At 39.5% G+C, this 17,516-nt stretch overlaps 1 long non-coding RNA gene across 1 annotated transcript; it reads left to right on the top strand.

Moving 5' to 3' along the window:
* The first annotated feature begins 568 nt into the window (after positions 1-568).
* LOC142162810 (uncharacterized) lies at positions 569-11,669 on the top strand. The gene is made up of 2 exons (XR_012694218.1): positions 569-1,084; positions 6,401-11,669. It is a non-coding gene; the product is annotated as an uncharacterized LOC142162810 (long non-coding RNA).
* The last annotated feature ends 5,847 nt before the right edge of the window (positions 11,670-17,516 follow it).

Here is a 17,516-nt window from a genome sequence, read left to right as displayed (position 1 = left end):
GAATAACTTTGTAAATTCTGAAACATTTATAATGTCATGCACGTGCGTATGAATGTCGTGTCATGCATACGTATGAGTGTACATAATATCATCAAGTCACTAAGATCTAAACCTCAAATTGCGGCCGAATTCTGAAATAAATGACATATTTCGGCTTGGGGGTGAATGGTGTAGACATGTGATTTTTGACCCTCCCCAAGATCTTTTATATATTAGCGTAAAATATTTAATTTAGGCATAATATAGATATTTTAAGTAATTTTGACTCTTTTACTTTATTTTAGTACAAGAAAACAAAAATTACAAAAAATAAGTTCATTAATATTTTGTAGTCATTTTTAATCTAAAAAAGAATATATAAAAATAGTATCGTATTTTTATTTTTAATATAATGTTTGAAAATACAAAAAATAGATTTGTTTTAATGGTTAGTTTTGTTTAATAATTATTTTAATAGTAGGACTAATTAATAAATGGGCGCATATTTTTAATCTCATTCGCGGCAAAAGAATAGAGCTTGGGCTCGAGCAACCCATCTTTAGGCCTAATTTTGGACCTAGCCCACAATTGTCAAGCCCATAATTCCTAGGCCCATACCCCTTAATCTAAAATCCTACAACCTAGACTCTACACTATAAAAAAGAAGACAAAAGAATAAGAAAAGAGAATGAAGAAGGGACTAGAAAAAGCTGGCAGAAAGGTTGCGCAGCTTTTGGAAAGAGAATGACCCCCTCCCCAACGTCTTCTCCTCCGTCATACCCCACCCCCTGACCTGATCTTCTTCAACATCTTCTTTGCCCGTTTCTGATTTGGTTCTTCAAGACAAAAACAAAAAACGACCCCCTGTTTTCGTCTCACGCAATTCGTCGCCAGAAATTCTCAAAAGCACACACGAGATAAATTGATTTCAGAGATGGTTTTGATTCTGTTTCTCACTTGGATTCGATTTCTGGTTATTCGAGTATGGGGATAAAGTTCAGTCGAGGTTAATTCGAGTTCGTGTTCGATTCGAAATTCCGGTGTCGATTTGAGTTTCCGTCCGGTGGCTTGCTGTTCCAGCTCGGGTTTTGCTGTTTAACGAGAGGTTCTGTTTCTCTTTTCTCAATTTCTACTGCTTTTGTTCCCATGACAAAACTTTGACAATTTATAAATGTTCTACGTTGAAGTAGTGTTCATTTTACATACTGATTTGGTTACATCTGTTGGCTATTTTTATGGATGTGATAGATTTGTGCTTGTTAATTGATAATTTCATAGTTTATGTTCACTGGGTAGAAGCAATTCCAGCCTTCTGTATTCGTGTTTGATTCTCTGTTTAAGAACTTTATAGGCATTAATATTGATCGTTAAAGCTAAGCCAAATTCATGGATAAAGACTCTGCACTGGATGTTCTGTGTGCTTTCCTCCCTGGCAGCTTAAGTTGAAACCTGTGAAATTATTAGCAGGTCTTTAGTTTGCCGAGTCACACAACTGGAAAGGCTCAAGCAGGCGTTGATTTGTCACTGTTTGGATTCATGTTTTAGTTGGTTACATTGGAGTACATAGATTCACTGTTAGGAGGAATAGGACACCCAATTTCTTAAAGCAAAATTTAATACGATAATTACATGGCCTTCACTTTAATTAATCTTTTATTAATCCTTAGATTCCGAGGCGTGCCATTTAGCTAAATTCCATGGCCCTAGCAAAGTGCAGACGCGTAGTTGCTTTAAACGCGCTCTTAATAAATTACCTTCCTAAATTCGGGTGCGCATTGATGCGACCCAAATCCGAATCTCGATGAAGTCGAAATGTGTTGACAATCACGGGCACATTGATTGCGACGGGGTTCGAAACGCGTTTTCACGACATCGTAATTCTTATAAATAAAATAATGATAGAAAAGAGGTTCACAAATTGAGATGAGCTCCACCGAACGAAAATAAATAAATGTGGGGCCCTCAATAAATGGTTATTAAAAATGATTAGAATTTGGGAGGGCCATTTAGCGAATTTCGCGACTTTCCCTAAAGATAACAACGTGTTAGACCCTTTAGGAGCGTTTTTAATAAGATTACTTTCTTAAAACTCGGGTGCGCATTGATGCGACCCAAGTCCAAATCTCAACGGAGTTGGAATGTGTCAATAACCACGGGTGCATTGATGTGACGTGGTTCGAGATACATTTTCACGACGTTGCAACTCTCGTTAAAAATAATGATAAAAGCGGTTTACGAATAAAAGGCACATAAGTTAGCATGTATTAAAATCAGATAAAATCAAATACAACAGTTAAGCGACCATGCTAGAACCACGGAACCCGGGAATGCTTAATACCTTCTCCCGGGTTAACAAAATTCTTTACTCAGATTTCTAGTTCGCGGACTGTTAACAGAGTCATAAATTTCCTCGGTTCGGGATTCAACCGGTGACTTGGGACACCATTAATCTCCCAAGTGGCGACTCTGAATAATTAATAATTAAATCCCGTTCCGATTGTCCTTTAAATGGAAAAACTCCTTTACGCCCTCTTTTGGGGGTGTAGGTAGTAAAAAAAGGAGGTGTGACAGCTCTAGCGACTCTGCTGGGGACCGAACCCAGAATCTCTGGTTTCGCAGGGTTCAGAATTCGAGCTTAGATAAATTGTTGTATTTGATTGTATCTAATTTTCCTACATGTTTTGTGCTGAATGTGTTAAATGTTACCGCTTTGATATTATTTGAACTGTATATAAACTGTGCCGACACCCTTTTCTCTTCAACTCCGGGGATGTTCTTACTGGTTGAGACTCCTTATTTTGTTAGTGTCATACCTTGAAATAAGAAAGAGGCCGGATAAGTTACGAAGCCGGATGGCCTTTTGGTTCCTGGTAAGTTGCCCCCTCCTCGACTCGAGTTGTCCGCTCGGGTACACTGTCTAGAACACTGACCCAGGTTTTGAACATAGAATAACATGACTTCATGCCGGATCCCTAGTAGGAACTCTTATTTGCATCACGTTGCATTTGACTTAGAGGACTCAACACAGGGGTTGGGTCCGTCTAGGACTAGCAACCTTAAAATGAAAAGACCATCCTGATGCATCCTACTTGCTCTGTACATATATTTGTTTCGAACCTGCATGTTGACCGGTTTCTGAATCTCGGGAATGTTGGAAAATTGAGAAAAAAGAGAAAAGGTGAAAAAACAAAAATATCAGTTAGGGAGTTAATTGATTATCTTAGAAATAAAAAAAATCAATGACCAATTACTGGCGAAACTCTGCCGAAATTTTGAAAAAAAAAAGAAAATGTTTTATTTTGTTTTACTAAAAATAAGCAAAGAAAATAGAAAAAGAGTCTTTTATTTTTGGAAAGTTGGTTGTTGATAAAGAAAAGGATAAGAAAAGTTTTTGTTCTAGTTTGAAAAACATAAGTTGTTTCATTATTTGTTGAAAAAGGAAAGGAAAAAAAAAGAGTCTTTTATTTTTAGTTTGGAAAATAGGTTGTTTTCTTGCCTGTGGAAAATGAAAAAAAGAAAAAGAGTCTGTTATTTTTAGCTCGGAAAAATAGGTTATTTTATTTGTTGAAAAGAAAAAAGAAAAAGAGAGTCTTGTTTCTAAAAATAGTTTTGATTCGCTTATGAAATACCAAAAATAAAAATGGAAAAGAGTCATGTTTTAAAATAGTTCGGTTAATTTGCCCGAACTACGCATGGTTTGATTCTCACAGGGCGTGAGATACGTAGGCAACCCTCATCGGGTCCAACCTCCCCTTTGCAAAAATAACCAAAAAATATCAAAATTTTAATTTTTGTCATAAATAAACCAGGTGATGTCGTTTTTGTCAAAATAGCCAAATGTTCCCAAATGGGGCGCCGGAAGGCTGACTTTGCATAAACAATCACCTTTGGTCGTATTTTGATTTTTGACCCTCACAGCCTTAAAATCTTTGCCCCCGAGGCGCTGGAAGGCCGTATTTGCAATACAGGGTCATTTATTTTAATTTAAAAAAAACAAGAAAAGAGTCCGTGGTCAAGTGAATACCGTTCAGATTTTGGGTCAAAATTGGCATATAGGGGAAGGAATCTGTCATTTTGTTTTTGGGTTTGTATTTCTTTTGATTAGAGTATATGGGTCGTTTGATTTTCGAGTCTGTATTGCATCGTTAAGTTGGTCAGTTTTGTCGTTATTATGAAAATGGAAAATTCCAAAAAATATTTTATTGTCGTTTACCTTTTATTTGCAAGAACTACGCACGGTCTGATTCATGCAGAGTCATGATACGTAGGCAATCTCCATAAGATTCGACCGCAACCGAAAAAAATTAAAAATGGAAAATAAGAATTGAATAAAAATATGGAAAAGATGTTGTTAATAATGAGGACCGACTCAATCCATTCTAACATGTTTTGTTTTGAATTGTGAAGAAAGGTGAGGTGGTTGGTTTGTGGTAAGCTGGAAACACAAGATCCAAGGAAAATGATAACTGACATCGAAGCTGTTACGAGTGCTCAAGAGACTCAGGGTCAGAGGTTTCAACAAGGGTCTACTGTGGTTAAGGAAAATAGAATACTGAAACAACAAATGACTAAAATGCGCCAAGCCTGGGCCAATGGCCAAGGACAGCCTTGTTAGAGTCACAATTTGCTACACAGTAAGAACAATACCACTCTCCCGAGTACCACTCGTACTCGTTTGATCTTCCTGTAAACATCTAGAAGCCTTCCCGAAAGAGAGTACAAGAAGAAATAACCCAAAGAGTGAAAAGATTAGAACAACGGTTGAAAAACACGCAAGCAATGACAGGTCAAAAGAGCGTTGCCTTCAGAGATCTATGCATGTTCCCCGATGTCCACTTGTCTCCTGGTTTCAAGGTTCCAAAATTTGAAAAGTACAATGGACATGGAGACCCCATAGCCCACCTGAAAAGGTATTGCAACCAATTGAGAGGTGTGGGAAGAAATGAGGAATTGCTTATAGCTTATTTTGGGGAAAGCCTCACGGGAGTAGCATCTGAATGGTTTTTGGATCAAGACACATCTTTCTGGTACGTCTGGGATGACATGGCACGGGCCTTTGTCAAACAATTTCAATACAAGATCGACATCGCCCCAGACCGCATTTCCCTTTCTAACCTAAAAAAGAAACCAACTGAAAGTTTCAAGGAATATGCCATCAAATGGAGAGAGCAGGCAGCTAGAGCTAAGCCACCCATGGATGACCACGAGTTAATCACTGTCTTTCTACAGGCTCAAGAGCCAGATTATTTTCAATACATGACATCCGCAGTGGGTAAATCCTTCCCGGAAGCAATCAAAATGGGAGAAATAGTGGAGAACGGTCTTAAGACAGGCAAAATTATAAGTCAAACAGCTCTCAAAGCTGCAGCTCAAGCTGTCCAAATTGAATCTGGTAACACGAATGAGAGGGATGAAGAAATCATGGTGATATCAGGGTCGAGAAGAGGTCCTAGGAGAACATCTCGAAGGTATGTGCAGCCTTATCAGGTTTTCCATGACCCCCCTAAGAATTACTATCCCCCTCCGAACCCCTCACACCCGCCACCAAATCACCCAAGAAAGCGAGCTCGAGTATCACAAAATCTCCACCAGCCTCCGCAAAATTTTTCAATTACCTTGTAACCCACATCCAAGCCAGGGGTACAGAAGGGGCCAAAAGTTGAAAGATAGTTTTACACCAATAGGAGAGTCCTATGCAAGCTTATTTGAGAAGTTAAAACAACATGACATGATTGCACCCATTCCTCCAAATCAGGTAGACCGACGTGCGAGAAGCTTTGACTCGTCTAAAAGGTGTGAATACCACTCCAATGCTCTGGGGCACAATGTGGAAAATTGTCGAGATTTGAAAAGAGAAATAGAAAGGATGATCCAGGAAAATTTGATTCAAGACAGTGGCGCCCAGAATATCACGTTGCATCCCTTATATGAAGAGGCACACTTGGTGGGGATGATGCCCGGTGACATGGGGTATGAGAATACTCTTGGGAACTTGTTGACTGAAGTTGAATATACTGAAGCAAATAGTGGTCATGGCAATATGGATGCGAAGCTTAGTGGCTAAGATTCCGTGCTTGTAATTGGAAAGACACTCCATTCCTAAGTCAGCTGGGGAGGAGCTTTGGTGGTCCATTTGGCTGTCATTTCTGTTGTCCGGATTATTTGCAGGGTTGTAATCCGGATATTGTCTTGTGTTCAAACCCTCCTATCCTTTCATTTTGTCTAGCTTGTTTAGTCGTAGTGGTTTGTCTAGGGTTGTCTAGGTTTGTTTCAGTTCATTCTAGGGTTGCAATCCAGTTTGTTTTGTTATTCGAACTGTTTCATCGTTTGTCTAATGTAAATTCCGATCTGTTGTTACTCCCAATCATTTTCTTTGTTTAGTTCTTTTCTAACTTTTTGTTTTGCCTTTTGCCGGTTCTAGTAACATGACATGCATGCATAATCCTCAGTCTGATCTTCAAAAGTTGCGAAGCAATGAGACCATTTTGAAAACGATAAGGACACTTGAGGAAATGAGAACAGATTGGGACATTTTGAGATTGTTTGACGTCCGAACCATGTGAAACTGGGGCAAGTAAAACATAAAAATCCCCGTAAAAGCAAGTTGGCTAAATTGACAGGGGGCTGGTCGTGGTAATAAGAGTAAGAGTGTTGTCGAATGGCACATTATATATGACAGATGTAGAAGAAAAAGGTGTGGAAATGGCCATCAATTCCGATGCGGTCAAGAGATGATGTGTATGGTTTCTTTATTCTGATTGTACTTGTTTGTATTTGGCATATTTTGAAGTTTGAAATGATGAAGGCGTTTTGTTCTGCTATCTATACATTTTACCCTTTTGTCAACCTCTTTGAGCCTTATTTGTTTTCTTTCATACCCCTTTTTCGGAATCAACGGCACAATTAAAGAAATGCAAGTGCCGGAGATACACAAATGGAAAAAGAGGGAAAAAGAAAAGGAAAGGAAAAAAAAAGGAAAAGGAAGAAAGGAAAAGGAGAAAGAAAGAAAGAAAGGAAGAAAGGAAAAGAAAAAAAAAATAAAAGGAAAGAAAAGAAAAGAAAAGAAAAGAAAGAAAGAGAAGAAAGAAAAAGAAAAATGAAGAAAAGAAAGGAAAAAGAAAAAAAAAGAAAAAGAAAAAGAAAAGAAATAGAGAGAAAGAAAATCGCAACAACGTAGTCCTATGATGTGAACTACGTTTGACTTGATCCCGAAAGGGTACATAGGCAGCCTCTATGAGGTTCAGTCATACCAAAACAAAAATCCAAAAGTCCCCAAGCAAGACACTGGGGCAGAAATTGTGGTTGTTGTGAGAGGTTGGATTCCGAAAGTTGTAATTTTAACCCATTTTGAAATTGTTTTGAGCCTTTTATACCCTTTCTTTCTAACCCATCCAAAAGCCTACATTACGGTCCAAAGAAAGACCTTCTGATCAGTCTTTGAGAAATGCTAAGTCAAGCATGTAAGGTAATTCCTGTCAGGGGCAACACTCCGGTCCAAACAAGGAAAATGAAAATGAGAGAATCTTATTGATGAAAATCCTCATGGGTAGCGCAAGGTGATGAAAGCTAAGAGAAATAATAATGAGAGAGTCTTATTGGTGGAAACCTTTACGGGCACCTTGAGGCGACAGTAAGTTGAGAGAAAAAGCGAAATGAGAGAGGTTTGATGGTGAAAACCCTTCGGGGCACTACAAGCCGAATAAGGAATGCGAATCAAATTGGATAAGCGGAGCAATGAAGCCTAGTTTCACAGCAAAAAAAGGAACAACAAGAGATGAGCATCAGATTTGCTTAACAGAATAGGTCGCAGGTACATGTCAAGGTCATTAGAGTCGGTATCCACATCTGATAGGTTTCTACTGTGTAGTTTTCTTGTTAGGAATCATCTCTTTCTATTGTCCTTTACTCTGTTCCTTTTGTTTTGTTTATTTCCCCTTTCTGAGTCATTTGGTCGTAACAAGTGAGGAATGACTTCAAAATTGGCCACCAGCTTTCCAATTGCACAAAATGGGGTCACAAGTCAAGAAAAATAACAAGAGCACTGAGCTGGTAATAATCCACATAGTTTGGGATCTTTATGAAACACAAAGTTTGGTAGATGTCAGTTCAGGAATAATGTAATAGATAGAGGGTATTGGGATTGAACGGGGAAAAAGGGTATTTGAGTGACACAGATGGCGGGGAAAGTGGTTAATCAGTAAGTAGGCAAGACCTTCAAGAAGAATCAGTTGTCACAGAATACATATGGGTCAGATAAGAAGACTAAAAGTAATATTGAGAGATAGTCATCAAGAAGGGCGGAAGTTATCAGCCAAGTTTCAAAGATGGTCGGAGAATGCAAAGCATGGAAAGGAGAAAAGGAAATCCATCCCAGCGGGAGTACCACAACCAACCACCGCACTTTTAAACTGACAGAATTTTCTTTGATTTGAAACAGGGGCAAGGAAATGATATTTATGGCGGAAAGATATGCTACAGGAGGATTATCAAACTGGGGCAGAAAATTTTCTGTCATGTTGGAATTTTTTTCGGGTACCCATCTGAAGAACATGAAGGTCAATACAAGTGTTAAAAAAAAGAGAGAAAAAGAGAGGGAAGTAGTTTTCAGGAAAAAAACACCAGTTCTAAGAAAAGTAATTTTTGGAGGAATGAAACACTAGTTTTTAGGGAAGTGGTATTTTGAAGGAGGACAACACCAGTTTTTAGGGAAGCAGTTCTGAAAGAAGATAATTCAAGTTAGTGGGTAGATAAAACAAATTTTGAAGGAAAATGGTTAAAAGAAATCTTAGTCTGATGAATTTTTCACCTAAGATAAAGAAATCTTAGTCTGTTGAATCTTTCACCCAAGATAAAGAAATCTTAGTCTGTTGAATTTTTCACCTAAGATAAAAATCTTAGTCCGATGAATCTTTCACCTAAGATAAAGGCAGAAGTTGGAAAAACAAAAGGAAGGCATAATTTGGGAAAAGATAAAGGCAGAATTTGAGGAGAAAGAAAGGAAGGCATAATTTAAAGAAAGGGGAAGGCAGAAGTCGAAAAAAAAGGAGAGAAAGGAAGGCATAATTTGGGAACAAGAAAGGAAGGCGGAATTTGAAAAGAAAGGAAGTTGGACTTTGGAAAATTAAGAAAATCGGGATCACGCAAAATGGACCTAATCTGATGAATTATCTCCTAGATAAAAATCTTAGTCTGTTGAATCTTTCTCCTAAGATGAAAATCTTAGTCTGATGAATTTTTCACCTAAGATAAAGATAAAAATCTTAGTCTGTTGAATCTTTCTCCTAAGATGAAAATCTTAGTCTGGTGAATTTTTCACCTAAGATAAAGATAAAAATCTTAGTCTGTTGAATCTTTCTCCTAATATGAAAATCTTAGTCTGATGAATTTTTCACCTAAGATAAAGTTTAAATTTTAAGATACATTGCGGTCTCTAAATTTTTAAAAGTTGCATTTCAGTCTTATCACAATTCAAGTTTTAGTTCTTATTAGTATGTGGTAACAAACACCCAGTTTCCAAATTGGGGCAGAAAGTTTTCTTTGTTTTGTCTATTTTTGTGAAGTCAGGAACCCGCCTGGATAATAGAGGAATACATTCAATTTCAAATTCAGCAATCAGGAGCCCGCCTGAAGAACAAAGGTATTACAATTCAAGTTTTAGTTTTCCATTAATTTCTTTGTCTGTTTTGAAGTCAAGAGCCCGCCTGGAGAACAGAGGCATACATTTCAAGTTTCAGAAGTCAGGAGCCCGCCTGAAGAATAGAGGAATACTTTTAAGCGCAACAGTCAGGAGCCCACCTGGATAATAGAGGAATACATTTCAAATTTCAGAAGTCATGAGTCCGCCTGGAGAATAGAGACATACAATTCAAGTTTCGAAAATCAGGAGCCCACCTGAATAATAGAGGAATACATTTCAAATTTCAGAAGTCAGGAGTCCGCCTGGAGAATAGAGGCACACAATTTCAAAATTCAGAAGTCAGGAGCCCGCCTGAAAAACAGAGCAATCAGGCGCCCACCTGGAAAAAAAGGAATTCAATTCAGAAAGCAATTCAGAAGTTGATGAAGGATGTGAGATGCTCAAGACATGGCCGAGGTCACAAGCACTACATGTCCGGTCCTGACCCAGAAGTTGTAGAAGAACGAGCTAGCACCTGTAGCTAACAAGTGTCAAGGTTCAAATCTAAAGTCTGCATGAAGAACCAATCAAGACTCAAGATCAAGCTTCAGAAGACTTATAGATAAGAATCTTGTAACTCGTAATCGATAGGCTTAGCTAGTCTTTTTTATCTTTTGATTTTTGATGTAATAACAGGGACCGCAGACCGGAACCTCGACGGAACGGCACCTCGACCGGATCTCCACCGGCATACTCCGTCATCTCACTCATTTCTGAACTACACGTGGCCTGATTCCTTTATAGCCAAGGATATGTAGGCAGCTCAGATACCGGGGCTCGGTCACACTCCCTTCTCTCTTAGTCTTAGTCTCTCCAAATAAAGGTCAGGTCAAAAACCTGTCTAGTCAGTCTTTGTCTGAAAACTCTGTACGTTTCCAGTCAAAGAGGGACAACTATAGACATGTGATTTTTGACCCTCCCCAAGATCTTTTATATATTAGGGTAAAATATTTAATTTAGGCATAATATAGATATTTTAAGTAATTTTGACTCTTTTACTTTATTTTAGTACAAGAAAAGAAAAATTACAACAAAAAATATATATAATAATATAATAATAAGTTCATTAATATTTGTAGTCATTTTTAATCTAAAAAATAATATAAAAATAGTATCGTATTTTTATTTTTAATATAATGTTTGAAAATACAAAAAATAGATTTGTTTTAATGGTTAGTTTTGTTTTAATAATTATTTTAATAGTAGGACTAATAAATAAATGGGCGCGTATTTTTAATCTCATTTGCGGCAAAAGAATAGAGCTTGGGCTCGAGCAACCCATCTTTAGGCCTAATTTTGGACCTAGCCCACAATGGTCAAGCCCATAATTCCTAGGCCCATACCCCTTAACCTAAAACCCTACAACCTAGACTCTACACTATAAAAAAGAAGACAAAAGAATAAGAAAAGAGAATGAAGAAGGGACTGGAAAAAGCTGGCAGAAAGGTTGCGCAACTTTTGGAAAGAGAACGACCCCCTCCCCAACGTCTTCTCCTTCGTCATACCCCACCCCCCTGACCTGATCGTCTTCAACATCTTCTTTGCCCATTTCTGATTTGGTTCTTCAAGATAAATACAAAAACGACCCCCTGATTTAGTCTCACGCAATTCGTCGCCGGAAATTCTCAAAAGCACACACGAGATAAATTGATTTTAGAGATGGTTTTGATTCTGTTTCTTCACTTGGATTCGATTTCTGGTTATTCGAGTATGGGGATAAAGTTCAGTCGAGGTTAATTCGAGTTCGTGTTCGATTCGAAATTCCGGTGTCGATTTGAGTTTCCGTCCGGTGGCTTGCTGTTCCAGCTCGGGTTTTGCTGTTTAACGAGAGGTTTTGTTTCTTTTTTCTCAATTTCTACTGCTTTTGTTCCCATGACAAAACTTTGACAATTTATAAATGTTCTACGTTGAAGTAGTGTTCATGTTACATACTGATTTGGTTACATCTGTTGGCTATTTTTATGAATGTGATAGATTTGTGCTTGTTAATTGATAATTTCATAGTTTATGTTCACTGGGTAGAAGCAATTCCAGCCTTCTGTATTCGTGTTTGATTCTCTCTTTAAGAAATTTATAGGCATTAATATTGATCGTTAAAGCTAAGCCAAATTCATGGATAAAGACTCTGCACTGGATGTTCTGTGTGCTTTCCTCCCTGGCAGCTTAAGTTGAAACCTGTGAAATTATTAGCAGGTCTTTAGTTTGCCGAGTCACACAACTGGAAAGGCTCAAGCAGGCGTTGATTTGTCACTGTTTGGATTCATGTTTTAGTTGGTCACATTGGAGTACATAGATTCACTGTTAGGAGGAATAGGACACCCAATTTCTTAAAGCAAAATTTAATACGACAATTACATGGCCTTCACTTTAATTAATCTTTTATTAATCCTTAGATTCCGAGGCGTGCCATTTAGCTAAATTCCATGGACCTCGCAAAGTGCAGACGCGTAGTTGCTTTAAACGCGCTCTTAATAAAATTATCTTCCTAAATTCGGGTGCGCATTGATGCGACCCAAATCCGAATCTCGATGAAGTCGAAATGTGTTGACAATCACGGGCGCATTGATTGCGACGGGGTTCGAAACGCGTTTTAACTACATCGTAATTCTTATAAATAAAATAATGATAGAAAAGAGGTTCACAAATTGAGATGAGCTCCACCGAACGAAAATAAATAAATGTGGGGCCCTCAATAAATGGTTATTAAAAATGATTAGAATTTGGGAGGGCCATTTAGCGAACTTCGCGGCTTTCCCTAAAGATAACAACGCGTTAAACCCTTTAGGAGCGTTTTTAATAAGATTACTTTCTTAAAACTCGGGTGCGCATTGATGCGACCCAAGTCCAAATCTCAACGGAGTTGGAATGTGTCAATAACCATGGGTGCATTGATGTGACGTGGTTCGAGACACATTTTCACGACGTTGCAACTCTCGTTAAAAATAATGATAAAAGCGGTTTACGAATAAAAGGCACATAAGTTAGCATGTATTAAAATCAGATAAAATCAAATACAACAGTTAAGCGACCGTGCTAGAACCACAGAACTCGGGAATGCCTAATACCTTCTCCCGGGTTAACAGAATTCCTTACTCGGATTTCTGGTTCGCGGACTGTTAACAGAGTCATAAATTTCCTCGGTTCGGGATTCAACCGGTGACTTGGGACACCATTAATCTCCCAAGTGGCGACTCTGAATAATTAATAATTAAATCCCGTTCCGATTGTCCTTTAAATGGAAAAACTCCTTTACGCCCTCTTTTGGGGGTGTAGGTAGAAAAAGGAGGTGTGACAGCTCTGACGACTCTGCTGGAGATCGAACCCAGAATCTCTGGTTCAGGGTTCAGAATTCATATAAATACGCATATATAACGCCATCTGGTCATGGGTCAATGTACATATATAAATGAATGAAATGCATGAACAATGTGTAATAATCTCAGTATTTCTTCCGAATAAACTTTTTCAACTGCATATTATTTTGAAACCCATGAACAGAAGATATAACAATATGTTACATGGGGAATCAAGAACAAAGCGACCCCTAGTATTTCTATGAATGGAGTCGTTTATGAAAATTGTGCCTTTGCTCATTTCTTTAGTATAACTTGGACCATGCCAAAAAGAAAGAAGGCATGGCCTTAACATACCTAGAGTAGGGCAAATTCCGTTTAATAATCTTGGTGAAGTTTGCATCGTACTCTTTTGTAACCGCAAAAGTTTTATGGAATTACACTTCTATTCCTTGAAGTATTTTGAACGAAATGAAGCTTCTGTTTCTTTGAAATATTTTGAACGAAATGAAGCTTCTATATCCTTGAAGTAATTTGAATGAATTAGGCTATATAAGGTGAAATTGGAGGGTCCAATTCCTCATCATCGAGGCACCTCAAAAGATCATCTCGATGCCTCGAGGATATAAGGCTATGGTCGAGTTTCCTCCCTCGAGGTTCGTTGACACCCGATCTGGGGATAATGTTGACCATGGATATGGTAGAAATGGGGAGTTCCCAAGGTACACGGCTAGGACTGACAGAGCCTTGTGGACTACCCTAACCCTAAATCAGGGTGTCAGCTAGCTGTCCCATCTCCGCTTCTTTGTCATTAATGTATTTTATACTATGTTGGTATTCCCATCCTATATAAAGGGGATCCTTGTCAATTTGTAGGCTCATGTTGTTGCTTCAGTTGCTCCACACGAAATATACAAGAACAATCTCTCTAATCTCTAACATATTCTCTTGATATTATTGCTTCCATTTACTATCTTCATTATTGTTCATTATTTATTGCTTATCATTGGCCATAAAGATCCTTCGTTGATTTTATTATAACTGTTAGTCATACCTCGATCACCTTCGATAGCTCACAACTGAGCTCCAGAATCGACCTCGAGTCCCCCATTGTTAACCTATTGGTTTGGTTATCACCTTATTCCTAACTCTTATCTCATTTCTAAGTCTCACACATAGCATCAACTGTTTAACAACTAGCATAAAAATAGATCACATATTTTTAGAGTCCCATAATCAAATTTAATTGTTATTACCATTTTCACGGTAAACAGTTTGGCACCCACCGTGGGGCTAAAAATAATAGTGATTATTTTCTTGATGGTTTTACTACATAACGCAAGTTATCTTTCATGCTTTTTCTTGTCCAAGATCTTCGATTTCGGGACGAAATGTCTAACTTAGTGAATTGAGGTGAAAACAACAATAATTAGGACCACGAAGAAAATTGTGTGGGTGTTCTAGGTGTTGGTGTGCCACCACGAAACCCTTGGAATGCACCAGAACCAATCCCTGTGGATGCCGTGTCATGCGATGCCCAACACATCGACATAAGATCCCTCACTGATAGGAGCGTGCATCAAAGGGATCCACAAGAAGCTTAGAAAACCCCAACCAGGGGAGAACGGGAGGTTAGCGTTCACGTTATTTTTGAAATGTTGCAGGCACAACTACTAGCGATTGCTCAGCTACAAAGTCACCAGAAAACTCCCAGCGCGGTTCCTCCGGGGACGGCTCCCCCGGCCGAGCAGGTACCGAAAAGTTCAAGCAACAATGGGTCGGTAGCCGACCCCGCTATCGTAAAGATGCTCGAGGAGCTCATAAAGAGTAACGAATCGGGCGAGTAGAAGATAGAAGCCAACGACAAGAAGGTCAAGACCTACAACTCCAGGGTCGGCCAAATTTCGGGTGCACCCCTGGTCCTGAAAGGTGTGGATTCGAAGAAATTCATATAATGGTCGTTCCCAGAGGAAGCGGCTCCGAACCCCATTCCAAAGAAGTTTAGAATGCCAGACCTCCCAAAATACAATGGGACCTCAGAACCCAATGAGCACGTTACTACTTACACGTGCGGAGTGAAGGGCAACGACATAAAGGACGACAAGATCGAGTCCGTCTTACTAAAGAAGTTTGGGGAAACACTCTCGAAGGGGGCCATGATATGGTATCACAACCTAGCTCCTAACTCCATAGACTCATTTGCCATGCTGGTAGACTCCTTCATAAAGGCGCATGCTGGGGCCATCAAGGTGGACACAAGGAAATCTGACGTCTTCAAAATAAAGAAAAGAGTGAACGAGATGATACAAGAGTTCGTATCTCATTTTCAAATGGAACAGATGGAACTATCACTAGTCTGCAACGATTGGGCAGTGCATGCCTTCACTCAAGGTCTTAATGAACGAAGCTCGGTAGCTTCAAAGCATTTGAAACAGAATTTGGTCGAGTATCCCGCTGTGACCTGGTCGGATGTCCACAACCAATACCAGATGAAGATCAGGGTTGAAGACGACCAGCTAAGAGCCCCCTCGGGCTCAGTATACCCAAGCAGGCTTCTAGCGAAGGAGCCAAAGCCAAAAGATATCAGCCATACACCGAAGACAGAAGTAACGTCCCGAGGCGCAACCCACCTCACAATGATCGATGGAAAGAACGAGGATAGAATCCTCGGAGACTCATCAACAGAGCCAGATTTGATAGGAATATAGGGCCAACAGAGGCACCTCGCATATCAGAATACAACTTCAACGTCGATGTATCGAACATCGTGTTTGCCATCAGTAAAATCAGAGACACCAGATGGCCCAGGCCTGTACAATCAGATCCTTCGGAAAGGAATCATAACTTAGTGTGTGAATTTCACAACACGCATAGCCATAGGACCGATGATTTCCACTAACTCGGAGAAGAGGTAGCCCGACTACTTATCAAAGGTCACCTCCGGGAATTCCTCAGTGACAGAGCCAAAAATCAGTTTTGAGAAAGAGAGGCAGCCAATAAGAATGAAACAAATGAGACACAACATGTCATCCACATGATCTTGGGAGGCATCGATGCCCCATAGGAACCCGTGATGAGAAGGATAAAAATATCCATCACCAGAGAAAAGCAAACCCGGGGGGTATACACCCGAGGATGCCCTCACATTCAGCGAAGAAGACACCATGACCTTGTCTCAACCTCACAATGACGCATTGGTAATCTCTTTCCTCGTAATTACATTTCAAATAAAACATGTACTCGTGGATCCAGGTAGCTCGGCCAATGTTATCAGGTCAAGGATAATAAAGTAGCTTCAACTGCTTGACCAAATCGTGCCCGCCACTCGAGTCCTTAACGGATTCAACATGGCAAGTGAAACAACAAAAGGAGAAATCACCCTCCTAGTCAACGTGGCTGGCACAACCCAAAACGTCAAATTCCATGTCATCGAAAGAGACATAAGATACAACGCCTTGTTCGGAAGGTCGTGGATACACTTCATGAGAGCAGTACCATCCACCCTCCACCATATGATGAAATTCCCGACAAACAATGGGTCAAAACCGTTTACGGGGAACAACATGCAGCGAGAGAAATTGTTTACCGTGAAAATGGTAATAACAATTAAATTTGTAAATGGGATTCTAAAAATACATGATCTATTCTCGAGCTAGTTGTTAGAGCAGTTGATGCTAATAATATGGAGTTTAATGATGAAATGCAAGCTAAAACGAGATAATAATCGAACCAAAGGGCTTGCTACCCGGATGTAGGTCTGGTCAATGGGGGACCTCGAGGTCAAAGTCAGGGTCGAATTTGAGCTATCGGGGATAGTTGGGAATGGGATAACAGTAGAAGATATAATTAAACAAGGCTCTTTACGGCCGATACTGAGCTTATGTAATGAAGAACAAGTAAGAAATCGATGGATATTAAGGTAACCTCGGTCCAGTGAGAACGAATAAGTTAGAAAGAAAAGAGAGAGAAATATTAATATAATTATGGAGAAAATGGAGCCGCATCAGCCCGTTAAAAGGTAACGTGAGTCCCCTTTATATATGAAGCAGCATCAGCCCGTTACAAGTACATGGGCATTAATTACAAAGTACGGAGATGGGATGGCTTAACACGATGCCTCACCACAGTCTCTAGATAGGTCGGCCTTGTCAGACTTAGCCGTGTGCCTTGGGAGCTTCCCCCTCTATCCTGGCTTCGATCTCCGTTGTCTCTAAGTCGGGCCTCGACGAGACCGAGGTCGGGAACTTGGTCGTGGCCTCCCGTCCTCGGGGTCTCGAGGCGTTCTTCCAAAATAACTTGACATCGAGAAATCAAGTCCTCTGATTTTTGCTGCGTATAGATAGTCTCCGTGTTTCCCATAACAAAGTGATGGGAAATGATTCAGATACTTGACTCCTCGAGCTTCTTACGGTGATGTCATACCGATGATGCGACTCCTGTCGTGAGTTTTATGATAATCGGGCATCCACAGACTTGTGTATTTTCAACTTCGTTCAATTCATTCCCGATTCCTGCTCTCCGAGTAAAGGTACCACCGTCGATTCGATTTTCCAAGGATGCATTAACTG

The sequence above is a fragment of the Nicotiana tabacum genome, chromosome 8 (assembly GCF_000715075.1).
Source record: "Nicotiana tabacum cultivar K326 chromosome 8, ASM71507v2, whole genome shotgun sequence".
NCBI lineage: Eukaryota > Viridiplantae > Streptophyta > Magnoliopsida > Solanales > Solanaceae > Nicotiana > Nicotiana tabacum.
The sequence above is the reverse complement of the archived record's forward strand: the minus strand, read 5'-3'. Positions and strand labels throughout refer to the sequence as shown.